The following is a 22,330-nucleotide window of genomic DNA, read 5'->3' on the forward strand; positions in this document are numbered from 1 at the left end:
CTGTGTTTTACTCACCCTCGAGGCATCCTAGGTGTATATGACTTTCTTCTTTCAGACGAATCCAATCGGAGTTATATTAAAAATTGTCCTGGCTCTTCCAAGCGTTATCATTGCATTGGTTGGGTGTTTTTTTTCAACAGTCCACAAGATGTCAAATAAAGCGTGTGCATCCATAATAAAACGTATTATTAAACGTAAATATCTATATTTCAAACGTAATAAACACTTTTCTCTCACTTCATCTAACTGTGGTATGCGGAAGCCGCTCCGGCAGATGACGTAGGACGTCGGTGTTGCATAATTAGTGACAAACGCGGCGAGAAAACAGAACAAAATGCCGGTCATAAATTAGAAGTACAAACCAAGGATTTGTACAGAAAAATGTCGGATGATTTCGATATAAGCCAAGAGGAGACTGGTTTTCCTTTGCTAAAGTAAGGAAACTTTGCTTCCTTTGCTCCTGTAAACAAACTCGCGAGACTAGCATATCTGAGAGGCTACGTCATCTGCCGGAACGGCTTCTGCATACCACAGTTAGATGAAGTAAGAGAAAAGTGTTTATTACGTTTGAAATATGGATATTTTCTTACAAAAACGCATCAATTCGCTACAGGAGGTCTTTATTCACGCCCCAGAGCCATGTGAGGCACATTTTATTATGGATGTGCGTGCATTATTTGACGTCTTGTGGACTGTTGAAAAAAAACACCCAACCAATGCAATGATAACGCTTGGAAGAGCCAGGACAATTTTTAATATAACTCCGATTGGATTCGTCTGAAAGAAGAAAGTCATATACACCTAGGATGCCTCGAGGGTGAGTAAAACACAGGCAAATTTTTGGGTGAACTAACCCTTTTGGGTGAACTAAGCATTGGGTAACAATTAAGGTTCTCTTTGTAAAGGGTTATAAAGGTATTCATAAATGACTAATAACTGATTTACAAATGCATTATCATCCAATCGTTGATAAGCAATTATAACTGCATGAATAAAAAGGGTGATTTTAAAGCAAAACAGTGAGCCATTTTAACTCATGTTTTAAATTCTTAATAAATATATTTATTCATACTTATTTCACTCAAAACCAGATTCCTCATTTAATTATTAAAAAAAACAGATTCCTGATTTATTTAATGATGCAACAAAAATAGATGATTACAGTATGACTGAAGGGTGTTGTATTTGTGGTTTTCTCATGTATATCTCATGACTCTTGTAAGTTTTTTATACTATGTTGCTTACCAGAAACTACTCTATATCTTAGCCATGATACTCTGCAAAAGTTCATGATGCCTATCCACAGCAATGTAGAAAAAACGATATCTTTTGAATATCAAGGTGAAATTATCAAACTTAAAAATAAAAAATAAATAAGAGCACAACTGTAACTTGATGAGATATTAATAATGACAAGTTTAATTCCAATATTAGTTACCTGTGAACCTTAATGTAAAATGGACACCATGTGAACCATTCTTGAGCTATGAACATGAATAACCTGTGAAAATGCACCTTAATGTAAAGTGAACCCTTGTAAACCATTTATTAATGAGTTATAAATGTTAGAAACCTGTGAAATCGAACCTTATAGGCAGTCATAACTGCTCATTAACAATTTATAATGCATTTGTAAATGAGTTATTAGGCATTTATGAACACCTCTATAAACTCTTTACAAAGAGAACCTTAATGTAAAGTGTTACCATATATGCATTAGGTCATAAAAAATGCACTCATATCTTTCTGTACACAATATCTTACAGTACATTTTTGCCATGGCATACAAATTTTTCTTTAAACTGCTGTGACGAGGAGACGCTGTCGTCAATCACTTTTTTATCGAATTCTTACTATTCTTGTTCATTTTATAATATTTACGTGGGGTTTGCCAGTATATATTTCCTGTTTTAGCTGAGTGGGCATGGGTTTAATGGAAGCTCAAACTTGTGGGAAGCACTCATTTGAGCTAATTATGGAAATCGTGGCCTATCGTGGCCTGGGAATCGTGGCCTAATGGTTAGAGAGTCGGACTCGTAACCCGAAGGTTCGAGTCTCGTACCGGCAGGGATTGTGGGTGGGGGGAGTGAATGTACAGCACTCTCTCCCACCTTCAATACCATGACAGAGGTGCCCTTGAGCAAGGGCTTGAACCCCAAACTGCTCCCCGGGCGCCGCAGCAAAAATGGCTGCCCACTGCTCCGGGTGTGTGTTCACGGTGTGTGTGTGTGTTCACTGCTGTGTGTGTGCACTTAGGATGGGATAAATGCAGAGCACTAATTCCGAGTATGGGTCACCATACTTGGCCACATGTCACGTCACTTTCAAATATTTGTGCAAATTTTGTTTTTTGTTTAATCATTCTTTTATTGTGTTTACTTGTTTAATTCTTGTTCTTAATTCTTGCATACTTATAAATCAAGGTTAGACAAGTGTTATTATAAAAAATGGTATGTTCCAATCAGTAAGAGCGGGAAAGATGAGTAAATAAGATGGCTGTTTATAGATTAAATTATAGTTTATAGAGTTTTAAATATGAATATGTTTCTTACATAAACACATAGATTCGCTTCAGAAGGCCTTTATTAAACCCCCGGAGTCTGCTAACTAGTCCTTGGGAACTCCAGAGCTGGCTGGCAGAGTAATTCGGACCTCACGGGCTGTGGAAGCTGTCCCAGACCCAGCGTTCGCACAGGACAGGCGACCAGAGAGATAGCGAGGCAATGAGCGGCTGTCTCTCCTCACTAGGTGTCCTGGGGTACAGTGAAACAAAGGAAGTGCTTGAATAAAAGCACTGATAACAACGTGAACACGGAACACACCAAACAATCTACTCACAAGGAAGGACAAGAAAGCAAAGGTTATAAAGGAAGAGGAGAATGAGTGACAGGTGAGGGAGAAACAGCTTGTGATCTGTGCACCCCTGACACAAGATCAGTGCTGATTGCCCAGGTCACGAGCTGCCGAAAGTGATGGGACAACACAGACAGCAGGGGGAGCCAATGAGGCACCCTGAACCTTGACAGTACCCTCCCCCTCAGGGACGCCTCCCGGTGTCCCCGGAGGATTCACCATGACGTCGATGGAATTGGTCAATGAGAGCGCGATCCAGAATGTCGTGAGCCGGAACCCAGCATCTCTCCTCCCAGTCTACCAGGTATTGGTGACCTCTACCCCTACGCCTCACATCGATCAGCTGCCATACAGTATAAGCCGGCGACCCCTCGATGAGTCTAGGAGGCCTCGGTTGGGGGGGATTGCGGAGGTCTGGGGCTGAAGGGGGGAGCGAATGACGGGCTTGATCTTAGACACGTGGAAAACCGGGTGGATATTTTTAAATAGGGGGGATAACTTGAGTTGCACCGACACCGGACTGAGAACCTTAGAAATGGTAAATGGTCCAACAAATTTGGGTCCCAGTTTACGTGAGGGGAGTCTGAAGGGAATGTCCTGAGAAGACAACCAAACCTTCTGACCGCACACGTAAAGTGGGGGCTTAGTACGATGACGGTTCGCTGAAGCCTTGTTCCTCTCGCCAGTCCGAGTGAGGGCTTCTCTGGCGATCCTCCAAGTACAGAGGCATCTCTGAATAAACGTGTGCGCAGATGGAACAAAGGCGTCGGATTCTTGGGAAGGGAATAATGGTGGCTGTAGCCTAAACAGCACTGAAAGACAATCCCGTAGACGAGACCGGGAGGGAGTTATGCACGTACTCAAATCATGGTTAATCTGGAACTGAAGACGATGGTTCGGCAGATGTCACAGAGCGCAGAACCCTCTCTGAATTCTGGTTAGCATGCTCACTCTGATCGGGGAGGGGAATAAAATGGGCCGCCTTTGAGAACCTGTCCACCACAGTGAGGACTACCGTCTTGCCACTAGATGGGGGTAGGCCAGTGACGAAGTCCATCACTATGTGTGACCAGGTTCGCAAAGTGACTGACAGTGGCTGAAGTAGCCCTGCCGGGGGTCGATTGGAGCCCTTACCCGCGGCACAAACCGGACAGACCAGGTCTCTGAGCACGTCGTTGACAAGTGCCTGGAAGACCGCCGGGGAGTTGGAAAGCCCAAACTGTATGACCAAATATTCAGAGTGCCCCGTAGGGGTGTTAAAGGCGGTCTTCCATCCGCCCCCCCTCCCTAATCCGAACTAGGTGATACACATTGCAGAGGTCCAACTTCGTAAAGATGGTTGCCCCCTGCAATAGCTCGAAGGCCGATGACATCAACAGCAAAGGAAAACGATTCTTCACTGTGATGTCATTCAACCCCCGATAGTCTATACAGGGGCGCAGCGAACCATCCTTCTTCTCCGCCAAGAAGAACCCCGACCCAGCTGGAGAGGAAGAGGGACGGATAATGCATGCTACCTGAGAATCGTGAATATACCTCTCCATGGTGTCCCTCTAGGGGTCCAGAAAGAGAGTAAAGGCGCCCCTTAGGCAGAAAAGTGCCAGGCAACACCAATAACACCGGCTCCTCCTGCAAAACAGAATGCCTGCCGGCACAAAGCTGCCACGTGACCTGCTTCCCCGCAGTAGAGACACAGTTGATTGTCCAGGCGATAATGTCGCTCCCTTACAGTCAGCCGTGCTCCCCTGGCCTGCATCGGCTCCTCCTCCAGGAAAACGAGACATTGGGCTGGCGTGTCACTCGCTGCCTGACGCAGCTCTAGTGACGGGCTCAGGAGGAAACATGCTCCTCCGATGTCGAGAATGGAGAGCAATCCGGTTATCCACCCGGATGGCGAGGTCGATCAAATCGATTATAGGGCAGTTCGAGAGAATAGATCTCATCCATGATGTATTCAGCCAGACCGTGGAAAAAATGGTCCCAGAGTGCCTTAGCATTCCAGCCACAGCACGCAGCGAGCGTACGAAACTTGATAGAGTACCCCGATACCGATTGCTCTCCCTGCTGTGGCAGTGACAAAGCTCATGCCACCTCGGTTCCTCAAGCAGAGTGATCGAAAACCTTGCGTAGACCTGAGAATCGTGAATATACCTCTCCATGGTGTCCCTCTAGGGGTCCGGAAAGAGAGTAAAGGCGCCCCTTAGGCAGAAAAGTGCCAGGCAACACCAATAACACCGGCTCCTCCTGCAAAACAGAATGCCTGCCGGCACGAAGCTGCCACGTGACCTGCTTCCCCGCAGTAGAGACACAGTTGATTGTCCAGGCGATAATGTCGCTCCCTTACAGTCAGCCGTGCTCCCCTGGCCTGCATCGGCTCCTCCTCCTCCAGGAAAACGAGACATTGGGATGGCGTGTCACTCGCTGCCTGACGCAGCTCTAGTGACGGGCTCAGGAGGAAACATGCTCCTCCGATGTCGAGAATGGAGAGCAATCCGGTTATCCACCCGGATGGCGAGGTCGATCAAATCGATTATAGGGCAGTTCGAGAGAATAGATCTCATCCATGATGTATTCAGCCAGACCGTGGAAAAAATGGTCCCAGAGTGCCTTAGCATTCCAGCCACAGCACGCAGCGAGCGTACGAAACTTGATAGAGTACCCCGATACCGATTGCTCTCCCTGCTGTGGCAGTGACAAAGCTCATGCCACCTCGGTTCCTCAAGCAGAGTGATCGAAAACCTTGCGTAGCTCCTCCGAGAAACTCTCAAATGAAGAACAGCAGTGATGTTTGTTATCCCACATGGCCATTCCCCTCTCTCTCGCTTGACCCACCAAGAGCGTGATGGTAAATGCCACCTTGGACTGCTCCGTGGGAAAACAGGAAGGTTGGAGAGAGAAAGTCAGAGAGCATTGGGATAAGAAGGAGCGACATTTATTAGGCTCACCCGAGTATGGATCAGGAGGATTGAGCCGTGGTTCAACTCAATGGAGAACCACTCCATCGGGTTTGGGAGAAGGCGTTACAACTTGGGCAGCTGATCAAGCCACTCCGCCAGCTGGTTGAGCTGGAGAGAGATCTCGGTGTAGGCATGGCGAGAAGCCGCAAGCTCCTCCTGTTGCCGACCCAGAAGAGCACCCTGCTGCACAAGGGCTCGGCGCAACTCTGTCTCCTCTGCTGTGTCCATGACGTGGTGAGTAGATTCTGTCAGATCCCTGGGATAACAGAGGACTCAAATGCAGAGAAGTAGGTGAGAAACTGAGATTTATTTCTCACAAGGCAAAACCAAAACAATAGAACAATAACAAAATTAGTGAACTAGTCCTTAGGGACTCCAGAGCCGACTGGCAGAGTACTGCGGACCTCACGGGCTGTGGAAGCTGTCTCAGACCCAGCATTCACACAGGACAGGCGACCAGAGAGATAGCGAGGCAACGATCAGCGTGTATTGCCCAGGTCACAAGCTGCCGAAAGTGATGGGACAACACAGACAGCAGGGGGAGCCAATGAGGTACCCTAAACTGTGACACATTCATTGCCATTATAAAGCTTGGAAGAGCCAGGAAATTTTTAATATAACTCCGATTGTAATCGTCTGAAAGAAGAAAGCCATATAGAATGGCTTGAGGGTGAGTAAATCATGGGGTAATTTTCATTTTTGGGTGAACTATCCCTTTAAGCACAGTCAACTCCGGCCTCGTTGTAGAGGGGAATTACAGTAATACTGTTTTTAGTACCTTGCAGTTTTAGACGTTTTATTAATAAGCTTTGTTTTTATGCTCTTAAACATATTTATTTGCACATTTTTGCACATCTGCCCTAAATAAACACCTTTTTGGATGCCAACATCACTCCTGTGTTTACATCCCGATGAGATCCTCCTTGTGACTGCTCGGGTCCCAATCACAGGTGCCATGAGACTGCGTTGGGCGGAACCAATGAAAAATCATCCAAACCCTGATGCACACTGCTTGTAATATTTGTGAGTTGATTATTATCTAATTCTATATTATCCAACGCAGCTTACAAGAGGAACAGTTTGCATGGGTTACTACTAGTACCAGTTTGTAACCACTAAGCTACCAGCAAAATCGTCATCCAATCAGATATTGAGGATAGTGAAAGGAATAAAATCTGATTTTAAAATCTAGTTCATGAGAATGTTGTTCCAGGGGCATATGCTGCTTGGCAAAATCCTGAGAATATTCCTTCTTATCATTTTATGGAAGGATAGTGGTAGCTATAATTTGGGTACTCGTTGTCTCCATTTTATCGCATAGTACATTATGATGCTGAGTTTAGAAACTGCACAGGGAAGATCTGGTGTAATCAAATTATAATATTGGAGGTTGAAGCTCACTAATTTATGCATTTATGCAAAAACATGCATGCTTATTAGATTATGTCACTTCTTATATAGATGACTGGGGGCATTATGTTATTCTAGAGGGGAGGGGTGTCTTTTATAATAGAGAGTTATATTATGTTTAATTTCATTTTATGAAATCCCGCTATGTATGTGTGTCTGTATATTTAGAGAAGTGTTTGTCCTTACAGGACAGTAAACTCTTTTGTTCTTGTGCGTAAGCAGAGACTCATAGTATCACAGAAACACACCCTAGTTTAAATTAACAGGAATTTAAACACTGTAAGCGGTGTGTGTGTGTGTGTGTGCGTGCGTGCGTGCGTGGGTGCGCGTGCGCGCGTGTGTGGAGACTGTGTCATTGGTATGTTGTTCTACAGGAGAGACCAGCCTTGCTTTGAAACAGCCAAAGAGATGTTTTTCCAAAAGACTGCTCTTACAGGAACTCTGAGAGCCGGACTACTCTGCATTCCTTCTGGCCTTCCATACTTGAACAATCACAGTACTGATTTATCCTCAATGCGCACATACCTGTTTTCAATACTCTTGAATGGATTATGCAGTTGAGCTCTGGATGGAACAGATTCATGCGCTTGTCTGGGAGCTGACTGATAAACATTGAAGTCATTGTGCATCTCGTCAATCATACTCACCTTACTGGATTGTTATATTATAGCTATTTGACAAGATGTGCATGGTCAACAACGCAACTAAAAGAACAGCGAATCTAAAACCTCTGAGCAAGCTGCAAGAAGATGAAAGTGTCTTAGCATTAGATTACAAATGTATTTGTATAATTTCAGTCATTTCATAAATTGTGAATTGAAATACACTGTGGTTAATTGAATTGAAGAAGTTCTTGTTTCAAATTTATGACCCTGGACCACAAAACCAGACATAAGTCGCACGGTTATATTTGTAGCAATAGCCAACAATACATTGTATGTCAAAATTATAGATTTTTCTTTTATGCCAAAAAATCATTAGGATATTAACTAAAGATCATGTTCCATGAAGATATTTTGTCAATTTCCTATGGTAAATATATCAAAATGTAATTTTTGATTAGTAATATGCATTGCTAAGAACTTCATTTTGACAACTTTAAAAGCGATTTTCTGGGGGTTTTTTTGTTTTTTTTGCACCCTCAGATTTTCAAATAGTTGTATCTCGGCCAAATATTGTCCTAACAAACAATACATCAATGGAGAGCTTATTTATTCAGCTTTCAGATGATGTATAAATCTCAATAAATAAAAAAAAAAGACAGTGTTGGGGGTAATATATTACAAGTAACGCAAGTTATGTAATCAGATTACTTTTTTCAAGTAACTAGTAAAGTAACGCATTACTTTTTAATTTACAAGAGAATATCTGAGTTACTTTTTCAAATAAGTAACGGAAGTTATTTTTTTTTAATTTATTGACTGACAGCTCTCCTGTCCCCATGTTGAGAGAAATCAGAAGATACTACAGCTACTGTAGTTCTAAAATAAATATGAATATGCATTAATTCATCTCACTCACAAAAATTCAGTATTCCTCAAAATGAATAAAAAATAATGCAACTCAGAATATGACGCAAACCTGCAATAATTAAATGTTAAACAACACTAATATGCTTTATGTATTTAATCCCATTCTATTAACCAAAGTCTTTGCTTCTGACCTTCGATGATCCAGTTCAACCGTACTAATAAGCACAAATTACTCTAGACAAACATCTGTGTGTCTTTGTTTATTGCTGAAGTGTGTTGAAATGTCTTCTTCTGCATTCTACTGTACGGACGTAAATGTACTTTCCCTTCAGCCCGAGGCTTATTCATTTCACTTCTGGTGTGAAAAGGCTTTTATATATTTGCCAGAAATAGAACAAACAAACAAGCAAGCCCTGTCCAGATTTAAAAAGTAACGCAAAAGTAAAATAACGCATAAAAAGTAACACAACGAGTTACTTTTTTTTATGGAGTAACGCAATATTGTAATGCATTACTTTTAAAAGTACAACCTCAACACTGATTATGACTGGTTTTGTGGGCCAGGGTCACATTTAAGAATTGAAAATCCAAATTCTTTGCAAGTGCATAAAGCATGTTGTACAATTAATGTTTTAGTTTCCAACTGTCTGTCTGTCTGTCTTAAATATGCATACTATCTGGATCATTTCCACAGATAAACAGATGGTCTTAAGGCTCATGAAGTGGAAAGATAGCACTGTTTGGCACACTGTAACACTGTAGCAAGTGTTGCAGAGCAGCGAGCACGCGCGTATCATGACGTGAACGCGCCCGTGGTCCAAACACTTGAGACAGTCGGAAAGCAGATCGAGAGACCGCCGGAGAAAGAAACACTTGACTGGAGGTGCATCGCTCCAGCGGAGGAGTACGGCCAACGAGAGCACGGTAATTCACCTCGTTCGGGACTCTTTAAGATCCTGCAGTGCGATAGGGACGCACATATGGGTTTAAAGCGTATCGCGTTGTGCTCATGTAAGACATCATCTGCGCTGCTGTTATTAGGTGATGTACAGTATCTGCGGATGCGGGCACATCCATCAGCTACAGCGATTTATAGTTTTACCTGCAAATGCCGTCGTGGCTTTCTTTGATGCTTTCTGGCAATGCAATGCAGTCGCTCCTCGGATGATGGGTTTAGTATCGGCTTTCAGATGCTGCATTTGGGTATATTGAGGTTGTGCTGGTGCATCTGCTGTAGTTGAATAATTTATCAGGCTGTATCTGGGGCTGAAGGAGACAAACAAACACCGAGCTGTTACGCGAGACTGTTTTAATTGAGGCGAAGGAATGGAAGCTTAGCCAACGTAAACTTTGGGTTTGTGTGATTTTTGTTCTGCAATACCAGTGGAATTGTCAATTGTGTGAAGCGGTGGTTTGTTTGCATGAACCCTCTCTATATTCCTGTCAAATCTGCACCCACATGTGATCCTTAGGGCAAATTTGACCTATATTGAGGAATTATTAAAATTCGACATTCTCGATTAATCTACGACTCGTGTAAAACCCCCTTGTATGTTTTCATTCATCTTAAAGTGTATTTTTATATGGACAAATATACTGAATTTAATGGAGTAGGCTCACACAATTTGAGCACTTTGGAGCACAACTAAAAGTATTGATTTTTCTAGGCTATTTAATTCAACTGTGTTTGGCGATTCATAAAACCCCACACATTTTTTTTTATATAACACTGCTTTTAGGTAGCTAATGGACACTGTACATCTTAGTGTACATCTTGTCTAAACATTGTCGTTTGTGTGTATTTCACAAATAAATCCCTGTTGTGACAGGAGTAGCCTAATCGATATGGAAATTAGGCTACATCCAGTCCGTTTCTTACACATTCAAAAGTGTGAGTGAAAGTGTTTAGGAAAACGATACAGTGGTTTTGTTATGTAATATTTTAAATATACACCAGGGACATTTAGTCCTATTTGCACCCTCGTAAAAGAACGGTCTATGTGTGAGGCTGTAGAAAACATTTCATTTTTAATACTACTTGTTGTGAATTTATTTTCACCAAAAACTTTTTGATTTTGTAAAAAATGAAAGGCATTTAGACATTGTAGATTTTTCTAGTCTATATATATATATATATATATATGCTTATATCCTGTAAAAAATTCACATAAAACAGACACTGAGGTGATAACCACACAAGATTGATGTTGGGAAACTTGGGTATGACAGTAGATTGTCCTCCACGTGAATAATGAATTGAGCTCGTGTATGGGATTACAATTCTGCCACAATTCGCGAAAGATCAAATTTTGAGCGCGCAAAAGAGTTTTGTGGAGAAAATGTTTGTCTCGCAAAGAAGAAAGTATTTCGAGCGCACGAAAATCAATTTTGCATTTTAAAATAAGATTTTGGATGTGTGTAGACCTTCTCTTTTGCACGTGCAACGTTTCACTAGCTTGCTCACCTGATGCCCGCCCTCAGTGCTCTCGAGATATATCTATTGTTGCTCGCTAAATGCCAACAGCTCCCGTGCTCAACACAACCCAGCGTTACAATGTGCCATAATTCCAGCCAATCAGAGACCGAGGCTGCTAAATTCTGATTGGCTGCCTTGACAACGAATCACAACATTTCTTGCATTACCTCGACAGCAGAAGAGGAAAATACAGTGCATGTATAATTATTATGCAAGTTGATATTCTGAATCTGATATATGAAGATCATATTCTCAAAATATGATCTTTTGCGCGCAGAATTGTGGCAGAATTGTAATCCCATACTCATTCTCATTCATCTCAGTGCGCGTAAAGCGGAGTGCGAGTCCTGCTGGCACCACAATATTGGTCTGAACCTCGACTCGTACTCACTGAGGATACGTTTGGATTATTAAACATTTCTTCTTTCGCCAGTAAGTAGCGCTTTTGAGTCTTTCTGAGCTAGTGTTTGCGGGTTTTTCCTCTGTGAGATTGGGAGATTCGACTCTCGTTTGGCTCAGCGGCTGCGTTAAGTCTGTTTTAAAAAGTTACTCTCTCTTTCTCTGGCGCTAAAAAAAGCTTCGTTCTCACCCTCTCATTAAGACTTGTTTGTTGTTGCATGGTGTTTTATGAACTGCACGGTTGTTCTTCTTTTGAATTGTTAGAAGAGAATCACGTTGTTGTTTTGTCTTAGCCTACATTCGCCACTGACACGTTAACTATGTGTTAAAGATGTGGGTTTGTTTCGTTATCTTTTTCTAACAGACACCGACATGTAGAGTCGGTTAGTCGGGGTTGATGATTATCTTGCAGCAGGTGTCTTGTAGAGGGACTTCCGCAGTTTCACACCCCGTCTACACTGTACTGCCGATGTGAACGATTCGTTCTAGCCAGTCGGATCTTTTAAATGAATCATTTGAATCGGTTCACATAACCATTTGGTGCTATTCGCCCGCGAATCGGACTGAATCGGTCCAAACTGTTCTGGAGTCAACCTCGTCTGACTCGTTTGAATTTATATAGTCTCTTTCGGGAATAATTGACTGTATTGTATGAGCCGAGAAGCGATGAGTGATGGAGGAACTGATTGATTGAGTGAAAAGTGACTTTAATAGACTAATAGCACAAATGTTACGCCTGTGGGGTTTTGTGGGAACTATCGTCCGCTCTGTTTGGTTAAAATACGCTCCAAAAATGTACTATTGATGTTTTTCTTAACGTTAACCATAGTAACCACAGCATTCCCACGACCATGAAAACCATTTTTTATTTTAATTTCCAGGCCTGGACATAATAATGGACATTACTGAATATATTAATACAAATATAAAGATAATCTAATCTAATATATATGTATATGTAGGCCTATGGATGTATGTATATATAATTTACTATTTAATATATATATATAATATATTGTACACTGGAAAATGTAAGAAAAATTCATGGCAAAATACCATAGTTACTACTGTAATAATAAATGAATACCAGATCTTATTTAACTTTTTTCATAACTTGGTGTTAGCCAACAAAGTAATGAAGTTATTTTACAAATCATAACTGCAGTAACAGTTATTTTTATAGAAACTATTAATATTTGAAAAAGTGGACATAAATCAGTTTTTGCTTCTTTCTAAGGTTAACTTGTTACACTGGTATGATGAAGTGAGGTTATGACTTCCATAATCATGTTGGTGTGTGATCTGTGCGATCCTGAATATCCACTTTCCTTTCACAAGAACAAAGAGCATAACTGGGATGCATGTTTCCTCATGCGATCAGCTCATGCTTCGCTTCTGTCTCTCTCACACACACACACACACACACACACACACACTGTTCTCTGTCAGCAACACACGCTGCTGTGAGCCCAGCATCTGAAATGCTTTGGAAATTGCCTGGCACGTTGGCTGAAAATAGCTTGTGGCTATCACATATTGCCTCAGGTTGAAATGCGAAAGATTGCACTTGTTTGTAAGGACCGAATTCCCTTGAGAGAGAGACAAGTTGAAACTTATTTATTTTTCATTTCTGTGCGGGTCCAAGCTGTTTGTGCCACAACAAATGTATGAGAACACCGATATAAACTGCAATGCGTGTTACCTAGTGATGTTCATTATGTTGAACATACAATGTTGGTTCTAGAGTCTAAAGATTTCTATTGTACAGTGTGACATAGGAGACTGATGTTGTGCAGTCTCCCTTTGCCTTTTCCCCTCAAGAAGAGTCAGTGAAACTGATCTTTGATCGTCCTGAAGGTGTATTCGGCTCAGAGAAGCGATGACAGATGCTCTGGAGGTCAAAGGGTGGATGCGTCTTGTCTCTGCTCACTCTGTCTTTGTCTCTCCGTTATGTCCCGTAGAGCTCCCAGAAGGCCTGAATTTGACTCTCACGGTCTGTTGCAGGGGTTTAGTGCTTGAATAATCATTAAAGAGTTTTGTGCGCTGCGTGTCCTGAGGGCAGAGGGAGCTGACGGTGGCAGATGATGACTTTTCAGCACCGTTAGGTCACGCTGGGTGTCTGCAGGGATTTGGAGAGGCAAAATAAACATGATTATGAATTTGTCGTCTTTCTTTGATGCTTTACTAACATCCCTCTGTGTTCAATCTTGGGTTAATCTTAAAATCAACATCAAATCAAAACTGACCTTGTTTAATTTCTTAGTGCATGTTCCTGATCTCATTGTGCACACGATTCATTGGTGCATGTTAATACAAATAAAAAGAAAATTGTTTGTATTTGTAATCTTGCTCTCGCTCTGCCTCATCCTTCCTTTTTGGTTGATATCACAGATTCTAGGTGCATTCAAACACACTTTCTCTGCTTTAATAATAAATCTAATTTAATATGGGTAAATTAATTTAATTTCTAGAGTTTTTCTTGGGAGTCTTTTTAATGCAGTTTTTTATTCACAAAGTTTGAAGTCACATTTTTATAATGAAAGAAGTTTCTTATGTTCAGCAAGGTAGCTATTATTTGAGCAAGAATACAGTAAAATTGTGAAATATTATTATAATTTAAATGAACTGTCTTTCATGTGAATATGTTTTTAAAAATAATTTATTTCTGTGATCAAAGCTGAGTTTTCAGCATCATCACTCCAGTCTTCAGTGTCACATGATCTTTCAGAAATCAGTCTAATATGCTGATTTGCTGCTCAAGAAACATTTCTGATTATTATCAATGTTGAAAACAGTTGTGCTGCTTCCTATTTTTGTGGAAACTGTGATACTTTTTTTTCAGGATTCTTTGATGAATTGAAAGTTCAAAAGAACAGCATTTATTTGACATAGAAATCTTTTGCAACATTAGTATACTGTAAATGTCTTTACTGTCAATTTTGATTAAAAAACCTGACCCCAAACATTTGAACATAAAGTATGTTTAGATAACAATAAAGGGGTTAAACATAGCTGTAGTCTATATGAAATTACTTAAAAATTTCACGTCCAGAAATTATTAAAAAAATCTTGGAAATTGAATAGCTTGGGAAGTCTGTAACCTGCCAAAATATTGCAGTTATGGCCGCAAAACCATAACAAATGAATATGTGTTCCTTTTAGCTGCAAGAGTTGCCAGATTCTGAAAGTATTAATTTGTCGTTTGTTATTTATAAAACCATTAATTTCCAGTGTTAAACATAGTTTAATAAATTTCTTAAACATAGTTTTCACTTGCTAAATTATAGAGAACATATCATTATATATTTTTTTCCAGATCATTATTGCCTGTTATATCTCACAAAATGCAGATAGTACCTAATATAGATTTGCAGGATATTGACAGAATGAGGTGGTATCCACCTGATGAAGTGTTTCTTCACCCGTCTCTCTTGTTCTCTCACTCTTCCACCTTTTTTTCTCTCCATCGCTCTCTAACCGATCTGAGCTATTCTTGGCCTGCTCTCTGAGCTGATGGGAAAAGCTGACATTGCTAACAGAGGGGGAATTTGAGCTTGAGTCAAGCCAAAGCTCACTTCCTCCTCCTGAGCCCGCACACCAGACACCATCCACCATCCACCCCTCTGCCGTCTGCCACCGCCGCCATCAGGACATCTGATTTACTGTCTGCTGTTTGCATGACAAAGACAGCCTTTCTGGTGAGAGTGTTTGAGAAAGGGAGAACCAAGCAGAAAGGAAGAAGCTCTCCTTTTTTCCAAAAAGAGAAGTATTTTAAACAAGGTTCCCACTACTTGAGGTCTTCTGTGAGCAGCATTATCAGTTGTACTTTGTTTATCACAGGTTTGGCAATAACTGAACAACAACCAGTTATGGGCATTGTGTCCCACTGTGCCAACTGAATTTGGCACGTGACTTGGTTGCATCTTGGCTGCTGAATTTAACTCCATCTGACTAATGAAGAGAGGTGAACAATCCCATAAAAGAACTGTCATGTAGCATAAATTTAGAATCTAGCAAACAGCAAGGCAACTACAAAGAAAGCTGCAGATTTATTATTTTATTTATTTATTGGATTTTTGCAGTTTATTGGACAGCATAGTGGAGAATTGACGGAAAAGTACAGAGAGAGAAAAGGGGGGAGTAAAAGATATGACCCAGGCCAAACTTGAACCCGGTTCCCCATGAACACATTTTTATTGCATTGAATTCAGACTGCAACGTTGCAAATTATTTTAATGTAAAATAATTAATTGTGCTCTGGCGCTTTACATTTAGTGGCAGCGCTAATAGAGGTTCAGGAAACCCTGGTCCATGCTAGATTTGCTAGGTAATTTAGGGCCCTATGAAATCCTTTTTATTTTTCCCAAATTCTGTTTTATTTATTTTTTATCTAGTATCTAGTCTTTTTTGTCTAGATACAATTTTTCCATTTTAATTTTTCTAGACTCTGACTTAATGGTTAAATAAAAAAAATATTAATCAAAAAGCATGTCTAATTAATTAAAATCATGAAACTTACATAATAGCTATTTATTAAATTTTAAGGTCCTATGAAATACTTGTCATAGTTTATTTTTTTTTATTTTTTTTACCAAATTCCGTGTTTTCCATTAATTTTCTGGATTCAATTTTAACGGTTTCATTAAATGTTAATAATTAAAAGCATGTCTAATTAATTGATATTACAAAAAATATATATATATTTAATTATTATTTATTTCAGAAATACTGTGTTGTGTATTTAGATTTTTCTTGTAAATAAATTCTGGTAAATAATTTTTCTGGCAAATATTCCTTAAAAATAAAGTTAGTAGTTATAGTACTATTAGTAGTTGTAGTACTATCATTACATTAAGTAATATAGTTCTGTCACAGTTTCTTCAAGTTAGACCGAACTTTTATTTTGCAGGGTTGCTGTGAAGACCTTTAAGTTTCTGTTTGTATATGATATGATGATAGGTTTTCTCAAAAGAAATGGTAAAATCCTCATGAAGTGACTCTCAGAGCAGTTCTAGATTGTTTATGTGTTCATATACTCCTATATTGAGGCAGCAGAGGAAAACACTAGGAGCGTCATGCACGCTTCAGTATGTGTGTAGTAAATGAAACCGTGTGTCTGTGCCATTCATTCACACAGAAACACGCAGAACATGCAGAATTCGCATTTAAATAGTAGCCTATTTTTGCAGCTTAATATAAACAGACACTAGTCCATATTGCGTTTTGTTTTAAGTGCATTGACCTACTTTGATTTATTCATCCAAAATTTGGAAAATTCTGTAAATTCCATTTTTTATGACTGGATACCATCCGCGTTTTGCACATCCCGGAAATGATAGGGTCCTAGTAATTATTAGTTGTCCAATCTGCTAAGCTGCACTGCTGCAAAAAGCCTCAAAACAACCCTTGTCTGAAAAGTTTTGTTCATTTTGGGATCAAAGGGAGCAAGTGGAGTGCAGGGTACAAGTGTACACTAGACTTTGAGTGCAAGGGCACAATGGGACTGGAGCTCCTGGGGGGGTTTGCAATGGAAAAGGGCCCTGCGCTGTGTCAGCAGGCAGTCTGTTTATATGTGCGTGCGTGTGTGTTTTTAAGGCAGCTGATGTGGTGACAGGAGCAGCGGAAATGGATCCAGGGATGAGCAGAAACCAGATCTAACACAGGCACGGGGAAGGAATGGCCTCGTAAGGCATCTGAGAGTCAGAGAGTGAGAGAGAGACACACACACACACAGTGTGTCGCCATTCCCTGAAGACGGACACACACACACATGCATACATTCAATGAAACCGCAGCATTTCTAAACAGTATGAACTAAACAAATCATTATCTGACCCACACAGGCTATAAAATATTAAACTTTACATTATAAAGCTAAGGCATTTAAAACCAAAGATGATTAGCGTTTATAAGAAACCATGTGCTGCTGCTTTTTATTGAGTTTGGCAAACGTAGTAATTAAACGTTGACCTGGGAACAGTTCTTCTTATATTTGATTGTACCAAATCTAATCTTTTATGGAAAATATTGTCTCACATTAAATCCTTATATGGACAAAAATTTATTTTATGCTCTTGTTAATATTTGAATCTTGGAGGCGTACTATCATAACTTTATTTGGAACAAAAGCATGTGAATAAGAAAATTTATTTAGGAGAAAGTTTTTTTTTTTGCATGCTTATTGTGCTTGCTCATTGCCTTTGTAAAAAAAAATTCTGTTTTTATCACATATTAGTTGAAAAGTTTCATCGCTGTATAAGAAAGCAATTTAAGATATCTTTCATGCCCATAGCAGGATGAATTGCTGCAAAGCATAACACTTAGGTGTTTGTTTAAATTACAGTAGTAATAGTGAGGTACTGTAAATTAATTTTAACGTGAAGTGATGAATGAGGCAGAACTTGGCTTCAAGGATAATGTCTGTCTCTGTAGGACTATCACAAACACGTACAAATTCCTCCGTGGATTTAGTCTAAACTTATTCAGCGAAAGCAGAGTATTTCAGGATACACATTTGTTTCTATCAGTAAGACAAACTAACTGCTTCTCTCCAAACACCTGTGTTTTTATTGGCCTGATAAGATTTTACAGATTGTAAGATTCGTATGGTGTGACAGTATCTCTTCCAAAACCCACTCTCAAATATCTACGCTTTTGCATTAAAAACAGCTAGAGCACAACAGATTCAAAAAGCCACTAATGTTTTGTTTTTTTTCTTTTTTTGATGCAGTGCATTGTAGAATTGCATTATGTTTAAGGATACATACAATGGCTAATTTTTGCTGTCTATGTAGGCCGCTTTCTAGGTTTTTTTTTTTTTTAAACAGAGCTCTGGTCACTTGAATGTTATTGCATGTAGCAATTAATCCCCATTTGACCTCCTTGTTAAAAAAAAATCTGTCAAAGCTGATATAGATATTCAATTAAAGGCTGGAAGGCAGAGTGCTTCCCCATCTGATAGTGTGCGTAATTTAATAAGGGAGGTTTCCAGCATGGTGGCATCGCCAGGCCGATTTTTATGAGCGACAGAGAGATAGAAGAGCGAGGGAAGTGTAGATAAAGAGGAAGGAGGGGGTGTACTTTGATTTGTTCTGCCTTGATGGTCGTCACCCCTTTGCCTCCTCGGAGAATTAACCAATTAGACTGCGCCTGGTGCGTTTGCTGGCCACACAATTAGACAGATGAAAGGAGCCCCCTGTTTAGCCTATAAACGAGTGAGCAGAATATTGATAAAGACAAGAGAGGGTTATTGCGTTTGCCCCGCCGCGTTAGTTCCTTTGTGCCGTGATACAGTACTGCGTAGTTCTTTTTACCCCGCAGTGCCGTGTGTGAGTTATGGTAGGGAGAATTAAGCTGCCATACTTAATTGTAGGAAGTGGTTTACTCTGAATTGTACTTTTGTGACAGAACTGCACTTATCTGACAGCGATCTTATTCACTGTTCTCAGAACAGCCTTGGTGGCTGTTGAAAGCCCTGTAATGACTCTCGGCCTGTTCATTAAGGATATTTGGTAATGTTACGCAGTTCTGGATTTGTGTGGCATGTGGGTGTGTTGAAGTCATAAGTGGATGAGTTATAAATAAAGACCAGGCTTTCAGTGATGAATTTGTGATAACAACCCATTACTAGAATTTCAGTATGAAACAAATGTGTGTGTGTGTGTGTGTGTGCACTGTAAGGTGGCAGAATTAATCTTATTAAATACTGTTTGTAATATCTGAATGACTTGCAGCATGTTTTTAATAAATCAGTAAATGCGATGGTCATTGAGAGCTTGAATGTTAAATTACAGGCCAATCTAGCTGGTTGTATTGACTAGGGCTACACGATTAATCGTATTTTAATCTTGATAACGATATCCACCTTTCTTGATTAATTAAAAACAATCATCACGATATTGGCCGGCTCGTTATTAATCCTGAAAACATGTTTTTAATTTGGCGTTTGCATTATCTTGCATTGCTAACAAGTCTTCACTAGCGTTCATGCTTGTGGTTGCCAGATGTGAATAGCTTTAAGCCCCAAAACAGAGCTTTTCTTCTTTAAGGATGCACTTTCTGCCCGGTGTTTTACTTAAAGGGGTCAAATGATGCAATTTCAAATTTTCCTTTCTCTTTGGAGTGTTACAAGCTGTTCGTGCATAGATAAGATCCCTAAAGTTGCAAAGACTAACGTCTCAAACCCAAAGAGATATTCTTTATAAAAGTTAAGAGTCAACCACGCCTACCTAAAACGGCTCGTTCTAACACGCCCCCACATGTCTACGTCACTGTGTGGGAAGATATGCATAACACCGCCCAAATGTTCACGCAAAGAAAGAATGCGTAACTTTTATTCTCGCTGTAGTATTGTTGTTGCCTCTGCCGCCATGTCGTGAAGAGCTGTGTGTTTTGTTGTGAAAGCGAAACTACTTTGTTTGGCCTTCCAAAAGAGGACGATATCCGCTTCATCATGCCTGGAGCTGATCCGTGCTGGTCGCTGAGGAAATACATCAACTTCGCGCCGTTGATCACCGGATCGGCTTTCACCGTGGACGAAGCAGAGTCCAGCCCGGGGTCGTCACATGTGGTTGCCGCAAGCCCGCCGGCCGCTGCTTCCTCGAATCTGCCGGCCGTTCCTCACTCAAGCACGCCGTGTGTGACGCTGTGTGTTTCGTTGGAAATGTTTTTTATATTTAAAGAATTTGCCACTGACGATTTAAACGCGAGTTTTGAGCAGTGTAGAGTAGCGCTTGTTGTTTGTCATTTCTCCGATCACAAATGCAGACATGGTGTTGTGTTTACGCGGCGCGATATGCAACTCAACGCGTAAAAAGACAGTATAAGTCATTATAATCAGTAATTATGTCCCCACTGGATGCAGCAAATGCCTCGTTTGTAATGGGTTTTATTGGTGTTGTCTCATCGCGCCGGGACATGGCATCACAGTATGGTAAGGGGCGTATGATGTTGCTGGTCAGCCAGCATGCACCTCGCTTTTCAGACCGATGAGCTTTGTAAAAATCGATGCGTTTCAGAAAGGCGGGGCATAGAGGAGAAACAATAATGTGTTTTTTGAACTTTAAACCACATAAACACATTGCATTACACCAAATACACAACATAATATTCTTTTTAGCAACATCATATGACCCCTTTAAACTGTGTGCAATCTGGCAACCCTGCGCGCGCTCACCGATGGCGGATCAAGCACTGATAATAAGAAAACATACATGTGCTGGAGTTTAGCGATCCCTCCACAGCGATTTCTGCTTACATGAAAGTGTCATACAGCAGCCATTGTGTTTTTTTCACAATTTGTGCTGTTTGTGTAACCAAATCTGCCATGATCAAACTTTCACCGAGTTTCAATAATGGATCTATTGTGTTTGAGGAATAAATGCGCTTTTGCTACCTGTGGCAATGCAATGGGGAAAAATTTACATAAATTGGAATTGTTGGAAGTTATATTAAGAGTTTCTAAAGTTTTTACCAGTTTTCATAATGTTAATCAGTTGAAAACGGCATGGCAATGTTAGTTTTCAGTGTGTATTAACAATTTACTGCGCGATCTGAGTGGCTTGTCTCATTTGCGAACAAATTGTCACTTAGAAAATCTAATGTGAATACAGATTACAAAACACAAATCAAAACCATGAGTTTTGTATTATCATAGTTGGCTAAATGAAGTCAGTGTATATTCAGTGGAGGTTAAAGGACACATGAAATGTTATTGCATTTTCCCTTTTGATAGAATAATCGTGATTATAATTTTAATCAAAATAATCGTGATTATTAGTTTAACCATTATCGTGCAGCCGTATTGTCTCAATTTTATGATTTCTTACTAGGAGTGTAACAGTAGCCTACACAAACATGATGGTTCTGTACATACCTCAGTTTTGATGCCACAGTTCGGTATGGTTTCAGACAGTACAGCAGGGGGAAAAAAACTAAACATAAAATTGCCTTATTTTTTATTTTTATTTTTTTTTATAAATTCAATTATAATTAAACCTTTCTTAGGGATAAAAATCTACCTGAACTAGGGAGCCCTTTTACATTACTATAAGGTTACAATTAACAACAGAGCCCAAACTTAAATTTAATTACTATTTATTTTTAAATATAACAATCAATACTCAACTTAAAACAATTGTATGCAAACATTTAAATTGCACATAATGCAGTTTTTCAATTAAATTCTAAATTATAAAATTGGTTTCATAACAGATTCATTTAAACATTCATTAAATAATTAACATTAAAACATCACTAACAGGTAAAGTAAAATATTTTGAGTATAGTCTAAAAGCAAACTGCTCTTCTCTAGACTTTATTTCTCTAGCGAACTAATGAAACGATTCACTCAACTCATGATTCAATTCGATTCATGTTTTTTTTAACAAAATGAGATTTAAGACAAATTATAAATTAAATGTGTTTTATTATTGCTTGGACAAAATACTGTACATCTCTGTGAAATTGAAATATAACACTGTAATAATATACTAATATAGCACTTGTAAATTATTGCTCTTTTGTTGGTTTTGATTGCTTCTATTGTCCTCATTTGTTAGTCGCTTTGGATAAAGCATTTGTTAAATAACAAAATTTAAATATAATGTAAATGTAAATAACAAAACTACATTGAAATTTTAAAACAAGCCCCAAATCAAATAAATAAGTAACACAAATAAAAGAAATCTCTTCATATAAACTAACTAAGGCTTTGTCTGTGCTCTTTCCATTTAAAATTAGAGGCAACCACTGCATTTTAATCA

The 22,330-nt window shown here is 39.8% G+C and overlaps 1 protein-coding gene across 4 annotated transcripts in view; it reads left to right on the top strand.

Moving 5' to 3' along the window:
• The first annotated feature begins 9,495 nt into the window (after nucleotides 1–9,495).
• Nucleotides 9,496–22,330, top strand: part of strbp (spermatid perinuclear RNA binding protein) — a 118,910-nt gene continuing 106,075 nt past the window's right edge. The window contains exon 1 of one of the 4 annotated variants that reach the window (XM_016288760.1): nucleotides 9,496–9,616. The gene's annotated coding sequence lies outside the window, so the exon portion shown is untranslated. Of the gene's footprint in view, nucleotides 9,617–11,486; nucleotides 11,601–22,330 lie in introns of those variants that run through there. The other 3 variants (XM_016288758.1, XM_016288761.1, XM_016288759.1) reach the window with 3 other exon arrangements.

Source organism: Sinocyclocheilus grahami, unplaced genomic scaffold (assembly GCF_001515645.1).
Source record: "Sinocyclocheilus grahami isolate Dianchi unplaced genomic scaffold, SAMN03320097.WGS_v1.1 scaffold234.1, whole genome shotgun sequence".
Lineage (NCBI taxonomy): Eukaryota > Metazoa > Chordata > Actinopteri > Cypriniformes > Cyprinidae > Sinocyclocheilus > Sinocyclocheilus grahami.